Raw genomic sequence first — 12458 nt, 5'->3', positions numbered from 1 at the left:
ATTTTGGTGTTTTTGGCCATTTTTGAAACATTCTATGCTACAGTGTGTCTTTGCATGCTATTTTATGTTGTTTTGAGATGTTTTCAGCTGTTTTTGGGAAATGCCAATTTTGACATTTTTTGCCTTACTATAGCCTTGCCTTTTCGGTCAAATTTTCAACATGCATTATTTTAGGTTTTTGGCTGTTTTGAAACAATTTATGCTATAGCGTGTGTTAGAATGGTATTTTATGCTGTTTTGAGGTGTTTTCAGCTATTTTTGGGACATGCCAATTTTGATAGTTTTTGCCATACTATAGCCTTGCCTTTTTGGTCATTTTTTCAACATGCATTATTTTGGGGGTTTCAGCTGTTTTTACAACATTCTATGCTTCAGCGCATTTTGGCACACTATATTATGCTGTTTTGAGGTGTTTTCAGCTGTTTTTTGGGAAATGCCAATTTTGAAATTTTTTGCCTTACTATAGCCTTGCCTTTTCGGTCAAATTTTCAACATGCATTATTTTAGGGTTTTTGGCTGTTTTTGAAACAATTTATGCTATAGCGTGTGTTAGCATGGTATTTTATGCTGTTTTGAGGTGTTTTCAGCTATTTTTGGGAAATGCCAATTTTGACATTTTTTGCCTTACTATAGCCTTGCCTTTTTCTGTCAAATTTTCAACATGCATTATTTTAGGGTTTTTGGCCGTTTTTGAAACAATTTATGCTATAGCGTGTGTTAGCATGGTATTTTATGTTGTTTTGAGGTGTTTTTAGCTATTTTTGGGAAATGCCAATTTTGAAATTTTGTGCCTTACTATAGCCTTGCCTTTTTCTGTCAAATTTTCAACATGCATTATTTTAGGGTTTTTGGCCGTTTTTGAAACAATTTATGCTATAGCGTGTGTTAGCATGGTATTTTATGCTGTTTTGAGGTGTTTTTAGCTATTTTTGGGAAATGCCAATTTTGACATTTTTTGCCTTACTATAGCCTTGCCTTTTTGGTCATTTTTTCAACATGCATTATTTTGGTGTTTTTGGCCATTTTTGAAACATTCTATGCTACAGTGTGTCTTTGCATGCTATTTTATGTTGTTTTGAGATGTTTTCAGCTGTTTTTTGGGAAATGCCAATTTTGACATTTTTTGCCTTACTATAGCCTTGCCTTTTCGGTCAAATTTTCAACATGCATTATTTTAGGGTTTTTGGCCGTTTTTGAAACAATTTATGCTATAGCGTGTGTTAGAATGGTATTTTATGCTGTTTTGAGGTGTTTTCAGCTATTTTTGGGACATGCCAATTTTGATATTTTTTGCCATACTCTAGCCTTGCCTTTTTGGTCATTTTTTCAACATGCATTATTTTGGGGGTTTCAGCTGTTTTTACAACATTCTATGCTTCAGCGCATTTTGGCACACTATATTATGCTGTTTTGAGGTGTTTTCAGCTGTTTTTTGGGAAATGCCAATTTTGAAATTTTTTGCCTTACTATAGCCTTGCCTTTTCGGTCAAATTTTTCAACATGCATTATTTGAGGGTTTTTGGCCGTTTTTGAAACAATTTATGCTATAGCGTGTGTTAGCATGGTATTTTATGCTGTTTTGAGGTGTTTTTAGCTATTTTTGGGAAATGCCAATTTTGACATTTTTTGCCTTACTATAGCCTTGCCTTTTTGGTCATTTTTTCAACATGCATTATTTTGGTGTATTTGGCTGTTTTTACAACATTCTATGCTACAGTGTGTCTTTGCATGCTATTTTATGTTGTTTTGAGATGTTTTCAGCTGTTTTTTGGGAAATGCCAATTTTGACATTTTTTGCCTTACTATAGCCTTGCCTTTTCGGTCAAATTTTCAACATGCATTATTTCAGGGGTTTTGGCCGTTTTTGAAACAATTTATGCTATAGCGTGCGTTAGCATGGTCTTTTATGCTGTTTTGAGGTGTTTTAGTTGTTTTGGGACATGCCATTTTTGAATTTTTTGCCTTACTATAGCCTTGCCTTTTTGGTCAAATTTTCAACATGCATTATTTTAGGGTTTTGGCCGTTTTTGAAACAATTTATGCTATAGCGTGTGTTAGCATGGTATTTTATGCTGTTTTGAGGTGTTTTCAGCTATTTTTGGGACATGCCAATTTTGATATTTTTTGCCATACTATAGCCTTGCCTTTTTGGTCATTTTTTCAACATGCATTATTTTGGGGTTTTTGGCTGTTTTTACAACATTCTATGCTTCAGCGCATTTTGGCAATAATTATATTATGCTGTTTTGAGGTGTTTTCAGCTGTTTTTGGGAAATGCCAATTTTGAAATTTTTTGCCTTACTATAGCCTTGCCTTTTTCTGTCAAATTTTCAACATGCATTATTTTAGGGTTTTGGCTTTTTGAAACAATTTATGCTATAGCGTGTTAGCATGGTATTTTATGCTGTTTTGAGGTGTTTTAGCTATTTTTGGGAAATGCCAATTTTGATATTTTTTGCCATACTATAGCCTTGCCTTTTTGGTCATTTTTTCAACATGCATTATTTTGGTGTTTTTGGCCATTTTTGAAACATTCTATGCTACAGTGTGTCTTTGCATGCTATTTTATGTTGTTTTGAGATGTTTTCAGCTGTTTTTTGGGAAATGCCAATTTTGTCATTTTTGCCTTACTATAGCCTTGCCTTTCGGTCAAATTTTCAACATGCATTATTTTAGGGTTTTTGGCCGTTTTTGAAACAATTTATGCTATAGCGTGTGTTAGCATGGTATTTTATGCTGTTTTGAGGTGTTTTCAGCTATTTTTGGGAAATGCCAATTTTGACATTTTTTGCCTTACTATAGCCTTGCCTTTTTCTGTCAAATTTTCAACATGCATTATTTTAGGGTTTTTGGCCGTTTTTGAAACAATTTATGCTATAGCGTGTGTTAGCATGGTATTTTATGTTGTGTTGAGGTGTTTTTAGCTATTTTTGGGAAATGCCAATTTTGACATTTTTGCCTTACTATAGCCTTGCCTTTTTGGTCAAATTTTCAACATGCATTATTTTAGGGTTTTTGGCCTTTTTTGAAACAATTTATGCTATAGCGTGTGTTAGCATGGTATTTTATGCTGTTTTGAGGTGTTTTTAGCTATTTTTGGGAAATGCCAATTTTGACATTTTTTGCCTTACTATAGCCTTGCCTTTTTGGTCATTTTTTCAACATGCATTATTTTGGTGTTTTTGGCCATTTTTGAAACATTCTATGCTACAGTGTGTCTTTGCATGCTATTTTATGTTGTTTTGAGATGTTTTCAGCTGTTTTTTGGGAAATGCCAATTTTGACATTTTTTGCCTTACTATAGCCTTGCCTTTTCGGTCAAATTTTCAACATGCATTATTTTAGGGTTTTTGGCTGTTTTTGAAACAATTTATGCTATAGCGTGTGTTAGAATGGTATTTTATGCTGTTTTGAGGTGTTTTCAGCTATTTTTGGGACATGCCAATTTTGATAGTTTTTGCCATACTATAGCCTTGCTTTTTTGGTCATTTTTTCAACATGCATTATTTTGGGGGTTTCCGCTGTTTTACAACATTCTATGCTTCAGCGCATTTTGGCCCACTATATTCTGCTGTTTTTAGGTGTTTTCAGCTATTTTTGGGACATGCCATTTTTGAAATTTTTTGCCTTACTATAGCCTTGCCTTTTCGGGTCAAATTTTCAACATGCATTATTTTAGGGTTTTTGGCCGTTTTTGAAACAATTTATGCTATAGCGTGTGTTAGCATGGTATTTTATGCTGTTTTGAGGTGTTTTCAGCTATTTTTGGGAAATGCCAATTTTGACATTTTTTGCCTTACTATAGCCTTGCCTTTTTGGTCATTTTTTCAACATGCATTATTTTGGTGTTTTTGGCCATTTTTGAAACATTCTATGCTACAGTGTGTCTTTGCATGCTATTTTATGTTGTTTTGAGATGTTTTCAGCTGTTTTTTGGGAAATGCCAATTTTGACATTTTTTGCCTTACTATAGCCTTGCCTTTTCGGTCAAATTTTCAACATGCATTATTTTAGGGTTTTTGGCTGTTTTTGAAACAATTTATGCTATAGCGTGTGTTAGAATGGTATTTTATGCTGTTTTGAGGTGTTTTCAGCTATTTTTGGGACATGCCAATTTTGATATTTTTTGCCATACTATAGCCTTGCCTTTTTGGTCATTTTTTCAACATGCATTATTTTGGGGGTTTCAGCTGTTTTTACAACATTCTATGCTTCAGTGCATTTTGGCACACTATATTATGCTGTTTTGAGGTGTTTTCAGCTGTTTTTGGGAAATGCCAATTTTGAAATTTTTGCCTTACTATAGCCTTGCCTTTTCGGTCAAATTTTTCAACATGCATTATTTGAGGGTTTTTGGCCGTTTTTGAAACAATTTATGCTATAGCGTGTGTTAGCATGGTATTTTATGCTGTTTTGAGGTGTTTTTAGCTATTTTTGGGAAATGCCAATTTTGACATTTTTTGCCTTACTATAGCCTTGCCTTTTTGGTCATTTTTTCAACATGCATTATTTTAGGGTTTTTGGACGTTTTTGAAACAATTTATGCTATAGCGTGTGTTAGAATGGTTTTTATGCTGTTTTGAGGTGTTTTCAGCTATTTTTGGGACATGCCAATTTTGACATTTTTGCCATACTATAGCCTTGCCTTTTTGGTCATTTTTCAACATGCATTATTTTGGTGTATTTGGCTGTTTTACAACATTCTATGCTTCAGCGCATTGTGGCACGCTATATTATGTTGTTTTTAGGTGTTTTCAGTTTTTGGGACATGCCATTTTTGACATTTTGCTTTACTATGCCTTACTATAGCCTTGCCTTTCTTCAACATGCATTATTTTTGTACATTTTCTGTTACATGTTTTTCTAGAAATGCCACACTATGGTCTTTAACATGTTATGCTGTTTTGAAACAATTTATGCTTTTGAGATGTTTTAGCTCAGCTATGGAAATGCCAATTTTGACATTTTTTGCCTAGAATGTTGCAAAAATGGCCAAATATGCCAAAATAATGCATGTTGAAAATTTGACCGAACAGGCAAGGCTATAGTAAGGCAAAAAATTTCAAAATTGGCATTTCCCAAAAAACAGCTGAAAACACCTCAAAACAGCATAATATAGTGTGCCAAAATGCGCTGAAGCATAGAATGTTGTAAAACAGCCAAAAACCCCAAAATAATGCATGTTGAAAAAATGACCAAAAAGGCAAGGCTATAGTATGGCAGAAAATATCAAAATTGGCATGTCCCAAAAACAGCTGAAAACACCTCAAAACAGCATAAAATACCATGCTAACACACGCTATAGCATAAATTGTTTCAAAAACGGCCAAAAACCCTAAAATAATGCATGTTGAAAATTTGACCAAAAAGGCAAGGCTATAGTAAGGCAAAAATGTCAAAATTGGCATTTCCCAAAAAACAGCTGAAAACATCTAAAAACAACATAAAATAGCATGCAAAGACACACTGTAGCATAGAATGTTTCAAAAAGGGCCAAAAACACCAAAATAATGCATGTTGAAAAAATGACCAGAAAGGCAAGGCTATAGTATAGCAAAAAATATCAAAATTGGCATGTCCCAAAAATAGCTGAAAACACCTCAAAACAGCATAAAATACCATGCTAACACACGCTATAGCATAAATTGTTTCAAAAACGGCCAAAAACCCTAAAATAATGCATGTTGAAAATTTGACTGAAAAGGCAAGGCTATAGTAAGGCAAAAAATTTCAAAATTGGCATTTCCCAAAAACAGCTGAAAACACCTCAAAACAGCATAATATAGTGTGCCAAAATGCGCTGAAGCATAGAATGTTGTAAAAACAGCCAAATACACCAAAATAATGCATGTTGAAAAAAATGACCAAAAAGGCAAGGCTATAGTATGGCAAAAAATATCAAAATTGGCATGTTCCAAAAACAGTTGAAAACACCTCAAAACAGCATAAAATACCATGCTAACACACGCTATAGCATAAATTGTTTCAAAACGGCCAAAAACCCTAAAATAATGCATGTTGAAAATTTGACCTAAAAGGCAAGGCTATAGTAAGGCAAAAAATTGGCATTTCCCAAAAACAGCTGAAAACATCTCAAAACAACATAAAATAGCATGCAAAGACACACTGTAGCATAGAATGTTGTAAAACAGCCAAATACACCAAAATAATGCATGTTGAAAAATGATTATAGTATGGCAAAAATTCATGTCCAAAATGAAATAAAACAGCATATATACACGCTATAGCATAAATTGTTTCAAAACGGTTAAAACCTAATAATGCATGTTGAAAATTTGACAGAAATGTAAAACAATAATCATTCAAAATGTGTTACAGTTGCCAATAGAAGAATGTTAAAACAGTCAAATACACCATGGTCATTTTTTCATGCATTATTTTGGTGTATTTGGACGTTTTTACAACATTCTATGCTTCAGCGTATCTTGGCACACTATATTATGCTGTTTTGCGTGATTTCAGCTGTTTTTTGGACATGCCAATTTTGACATTTTTTGCCATACTATAGCCTTGCCTTTTTGGCAAATTTTTTCAACATGCATTATTTTGGTGTTTTTGGCCATTTTTGAAACATTTTATGCTATAGCGTGTTTTAGTATGCTATTTTATGCTGTTTTGAGGTGTTTTTTAGCTGTGTTTGGGAAATGCCAATTTTGACATTTTTTGCCATACTATAGCCTTGCATATCCGGTCATTTTTGCAACATGCATTACTTTGGTGTGTTTGGCCATTTTTGCAACATTCTATGCTTCAGCGCATCTTGGCACACTATTTTATGCTGTTTTGATGTGTTTTCAGTTGTTTTTGGGACACGCCAATTTTGAATTTTTTTGCCTTGCCTTTTTGGTCGTTTTTTCAACATGCATTATTTTGGTGTTTTTGGCTTTTTTTTAAACATCTTATGCTATAGCGTGTGTTGGTACGGCATTTTGTGCCTTTTTGAGGTGTTTTCAGCTGTTTTTGGGACATGCCATTTTTTATTTTTTTTGCCATACTATAGCCTTGCCATTTTGGTCATTTTTTCAACATGCATTATTTTTGCGTTTTTGAAACATTTTATGCTATAGCGTGTGTTGGTACGCTATTTCATGCTGTTTTGAGGTGTTTTCAGCTGTATTTGAGACATGCCAATTTTTAATTTTTTTGCCATACTAATGCCTTGCATTTTCTGTTTTTATTTTAAATATGCTATATCATGTTTTTTTTTTGCCATTTTTGCAACATTCTATGCTATGGCCTGCATTGGCACAGTTTTTAAGATGGTTTTCAGCGTTTTTTGAGACACGTCATAGACATTCTTTGACATAGTATAGTCTTGCATATTTGATCTGGGAGCAGAATTGATTGGCTCTGAGGAAAATCAGGCAACGGCAATTCCAGTGAGGCCAAACAGGTGAGAACTCAAGATCAGTCAACTGAAGCAGGCACTTAAACCACTGAGGCAGAGATTCAAGACAGCGAAGGAGGAAAAAGCTGCTCTAGCAGAGCTTACACACATCCTCAGAGGGAACCTCAGGAGAACTCTGAAGAGCAGAGTGGCACAGGAAAAAAGGCAAGGAAAGAGACAGAAATCACTGTGCCTTCATATCAAACCCCTTTAGCTTCACCAAGCCACTCCTTGGGCAGAAGCGAAGTGGAAATCTCACTTTCCGTTTTTTCAACATACCTTACTTCTGTATTTTGCCATTTTGCAACATGCTATGCTATGGCGTGCCACGGCATGCTATTTTAGATGGTTTTCAGTTGGTTTTGGGACATGTCATTTTCTAACATTTTTCCAACATGTGATTGTATAGTTTTTCTGGTTGTTTTTGCAACATTGTATCTATTTTCTGCATACTCTTTTATGGGATTTTGAGACGTTTTTGGGACATGTGATAGTTTGACATTTTTAGCCAAACTATTGAATGGCGTTTTTGGCTGTTTTGGCAACATTCCATTTCTATGACATATATCGTTACACCATTTTACATGTATTTCAACTTATTTTGGGACATCATATTTTGACATTTGACGTGTCAAAAAATCTGAAAATACAACATCAAAAAATAGCTGAAAATCAGATAGAATACCATGTTGAGAGAAGTTATAGTATATAATGTTGAAAAAACAGCCAAAAACATCATTATATAGCATGTCATAAAATCGACCAAAAACGAAATTGTATAGTATGTCGAAAAATGTTAAGGAATGACAGGTCACAAAAAGTGGGAAGTTAGAACAGCACCGGGTCAAGTGGCCTGCCAAGGAGAATTCCCAGGAGTGGCTCCAGTTCGACAAAGACGTTAACAAGATCCTCGAGGTACTATCAAGAGGGAGTGTTGACCAGAAACTCCAGACCATGTTCACCATGATTATGACAATAGGAGCAGAATTGTTTGGCTCTGAGGAAAATCAGGCAATGGCAATTCCAGTGAGGCCAAACAGGCGAGAACTCAAGATCAGTCAACTGAGGCAGGCATTTTAAACCACTGAGGCAGAGATTCAAGACAGCGAAGGAGGAGAAAGCTGCTCTAGCAGAGCTTACACACATCATTAAAGGGAACCTCAGGAGAACTCTGAAGAGCAGAGTGGCACAGGAGAAAAGGCAAGGAAAGAGACAGAAATCACTGTGCCTTCATATCCAACCCCTTTAGCTTCACCAAGCGACTCCTAGGGCAGAAGCGAAGTGGAAATCTCACTTTCCCAGTTGAGATCATGAGGGAGATCATAGAGACAGTCAAAGCTGCACGATCAAGTTAGGCGCTGTGGCCTAATAATTGCATAATCTTCCCAGCATTTAACAGTGTACCTCTTGAAGAATGGGTACATCTACACCTCAGTGCAGAAGGGGGGAGTTCCTGGAGTCCCGGGATGTCTAGAACACACAGGTGTGGTGACCCAGCTGATCCCGGAGGCAAAGGAAAACAGAGGGGACTTGGCAGTCCTCGCACTGGGGCCAAGTGTCGCACCATACAAGATCTACAAGCAATGCCCAAGACCCTTGGTGCGACTCTGGAAGATCCTAAAGGTGGTCTGGTAAAGAGGCAAAGTGGCTGCTGATTGGAGGCAGGCTGAGGGGGTCTCGATCCTGAAAGAGGAAGGCACGAACAACATTGAGCAGTTCCGCATAATCTTGCTGCCCAGTATGGAAGGGAAAATCTTCTTCAAGATTGTGGCCCAGCATTTAACAGTGTACCTCTTGAAGAATGGGTACATCTACACCTCAGTGCAGAAGGGGGGAGTTCCTGGAGTCCCGGGATTTCTAGAACACACAGGTGTGGGGGGTGACACAGCTGATCCGGGAGGCAAAGGAAAACAGAGGGGACTTGGCAGTCCTTACACTGGGGCCAAGTGTCGCACCATACAAGATCTACAAGCAATGCCCAAGACCCTTGGTGCGACTCTGGAAGACCCTAAAGGTGGTCTGATGAAGAGGTAAAGTGGCTGCTGATTGGAGGCAGGCTGAGGGGGTCTAGATCCCGAAAGAGGAAGGTGCGAACAACATCAAGCAGTTCCGCATAATCTTCCCAGCGTTTAACAGTGTACCTCTTGAAGAATGGGTACATCTACACCTCAGTGCAGAAGGGAGGATTTCCTGGAGTCCCGGGATGTCTAGAACACACAGGTGTGGTGACCCAGCTGATCCTGGAGGCAAAGGAAAACAGAGGGGACTTGGCAGTCCTCGCACTGGGGCCAAGTGTCACACCATACAAGATCTACAAGCAATGCCCAAGACCCTTGGTGCGACTCTGGAAGATCCTAAAGGTGGTCTGGTAAAGAGGCAAAGTGGCTGCTGATTGGAAGCAGGCTGAGGGGGTCTAGATCCCGAAAGAGGAAGGCGCGAACAACATTGAGCAGTTCCGCATAATCTTGCTGCCCAGTATGGAAGGGAAAATCTTCTTCAAGATTGTGGCCCGGCATTTAACAGTGTACCTCTTGAAGAATGGGTACATCTACACCTCAGTGCAGAAGGGGGGAGTTCCTGGAGTCCCGGGATTTCTAGAACACAGGTGTGGGGGGTGACACAGCTGATCCGGGAGGCAAAGGAAAACAGAGGGGACTTGGCAGTCCTCACACTGGGGCCAAGTGTCGCACCATACAAGATCTACAAACAATGCCCAAGACCCTTGGTGCGACTCTGGAAGATCCTAAAGGTGGTCTGATGAAGAGGCAAAGTGGCTGCTGATTGGAGGCAGGCTGAGGGGGTCTAGATCCCGAAAGAGGAAGGTGCAAACAACATCAAGCAGTTCCGCACAATCTTCCCAGCATTTAACAGTGTACCTCTTGAAGAATGGGTACATCTACACCTCAGTGCAGAAGGGGGGAGCTCCTGGAGTCCCGGGATGTCTAAAACACACAGGTGTGGTGACACAGCTGATCTGGGAGGCAAAGGAAAACAGAGAGGACTTGGCAGTCCTCTGGTTAGACCACTTCTTGACAGTTCCCTAAATGACAATGCATCAGTCCAGCAGACAAGGAGCGTACTGTCATTCTGGCTCTCTGCGATCGACAAGACAGGGCTACTGGGTAAATTCAAGGCTTGGATGTACCAGCATGGAGTCCTGCTAAGGTTACTTTGGCCCCTCATTGTCCTTGAGAGTGCCATCAGCAGCTTCCTTCACAAGTGGTTGGAGCTTCCGAGGTCCTAGTGCAGTATTGCCCTTTATGGGACATCCACCAAACTGCAGCTTCCCCTGAGTGGCCTGACTGAGGAGTTCAAAGTCACCTGAGCCAGGGAGATGATGATGTATCCTTGGACAAGAGAGTCTCTTCAGCTGGCATTCTCATCAGGAACGGAAGGAAGTGGAAGGCACAGGAAGCAGTGTAACTAGCCCTCGTTATGAGGAAGCCTGTGGAAAAGAGAAGTGTCGACTGATCCAGGATAAGAGCTGAGGAAGAGGAGGACCAATGCTGCAGGATGGTAGGCATGCACAACACAGCACCTGGACCAGGTGGGAACATGCAGAATCCGGCAAGTTCACGTGGTCAGAGTTCTGCAGAGCCGAACCATCGCAACTAAAATTCCTCATCTTTAGTGTACCACATTCTCTCAAGCCCAGCAAACCTGCAAACATGGGGCATGGCCAGGAACCCATCATGTCAACTGTGCCAGAGAAGAGGCACTCTGGAGCAAGTCCTTAGCCCCTGTCGAAAGGCACTGGGTGAGAGGAGGTACCACTGGTGCCATTACCAGATTTTGGGTGCGGTGGCAGACACAATCTTCACAGCAATCCAGAGCAGCAGGAGTCAGCCACCCCCCAGAAAGTCCATCACTTTCGTCAGAGCTGAAGAGAAGGTTCAACAACATCCCACTTCCTCGGGAGGGCTTCACACCTCCGCACTAGATTGTTAGCTCAAGGTTGACCTAAGAAGACAGTTTCCCGAACACATTGCAGCCACTTCGCTTCTCCCAGACATGGTGGTACCATCAGAATCCATTAAGCAAGAAGTCCTGCTGGAGCTCACTGCCCCATGGGAAGATTGGATCAGGGAGGCCAACAAGCATAAAAGGGTGAAATATACAGGGTTGGTGGTGGAATGCCAGAGGAAGGGCTATAGAACCCACTGCGAACCAGTGGAGGTGGGGTGTTGTGGTTTTACTGGTCAGCTCTTACCACTAACGCTGAAACTTATTGGAGTCAAAGGACTGCAGTTGAGAAGAGCCACCAAGAAAATCCTGGAGGCGGTGGCGAAAAGGCATGGTGGTTATGGAGCCATAGAGGGGATCCGTGGTACAGTGAGGCACTTGGACACAAGCCGGGGACTGATCACCCCTGGCTGGGTTGCCCGGGTGAGTGTGTACAAAGACCCGAAACACACAATGACCCCAGGTTCATCACTGCGGATGTGCCCAAGAAGCACTGTTAGGTGTATACTATAACTAGAACTGGGACTTTTTTCAACATGCTATGGTACTTTTTTACTTTTTCCGACATACTAAATTCTGTCTTATTTCACTTTTTTCATATGCAATGCTAACTTTTTTACTTTTTCGACATACTATATTCTGACATATTTCACTTTTTTCACATGCAATGCTAACTTTTTTACTTTTCCGACATACTACATCTGACATATTTCACTTTTTTCACAGGCAATGCTGACGTTTTATTTTTCCGACATACTATATTATGACTTTAAAAAAATAGTATGAGTTACATTGTGTCACTTTTTTTCAACATGCTGTAGTATGACTTTTTTTCTTCTCCTTTTGACACGCTACACTGAGACTTTTTTTTTTTTTTTAACATGCAATACTTATTTTTTTCCCAATTTTTGGCCCAAGCTTTGACTTTTTCCCCCACTGTTTTTGACATGCTACACTTTAACTGTTTTTCAACATTCTATAAAATGATTTTATTTTTTTTATTTTCACATGCTTTATTATGACTTTGCATCACTTCATATACAACCTAGAGGGGACAAAAGTCTTAGGCTTTTCAAATATGTCAAAA

General features: G+C 38.9%; 1 pseudogene; it reads left to right on the top strand.

Annotated features, from left to right (window-relative positions):
- Nucleotides 1-9319: 9319 nt before the first annotated feature.
- LOC148189391 (uncharacterized) lies at nt 9320-12349 on the top strand (annotated as a pseudogene).
- Nucleotides 12350-12458: the final 109 nt, after the last annotated feature.

The sequence above is a fragment of the Plectropomus leopardus genome, chromosome 6 (assembly GCF_026936395.1).
Source record: "Plectropomus leopardus strain MGB_pleo_1.0 chromosome 6, ASM2693639v1, whole genome shotgun sequence".
Taxonomy (NCBI): Eukaryota; Metazoa; Chordata; class Actinopteri; order Perciformes; family Serranidae; genus Plectropomus; species Plectropomus leopardus.
This window is presented reverse-complemented; position numbering and strand designations above follow the sequence as displayed.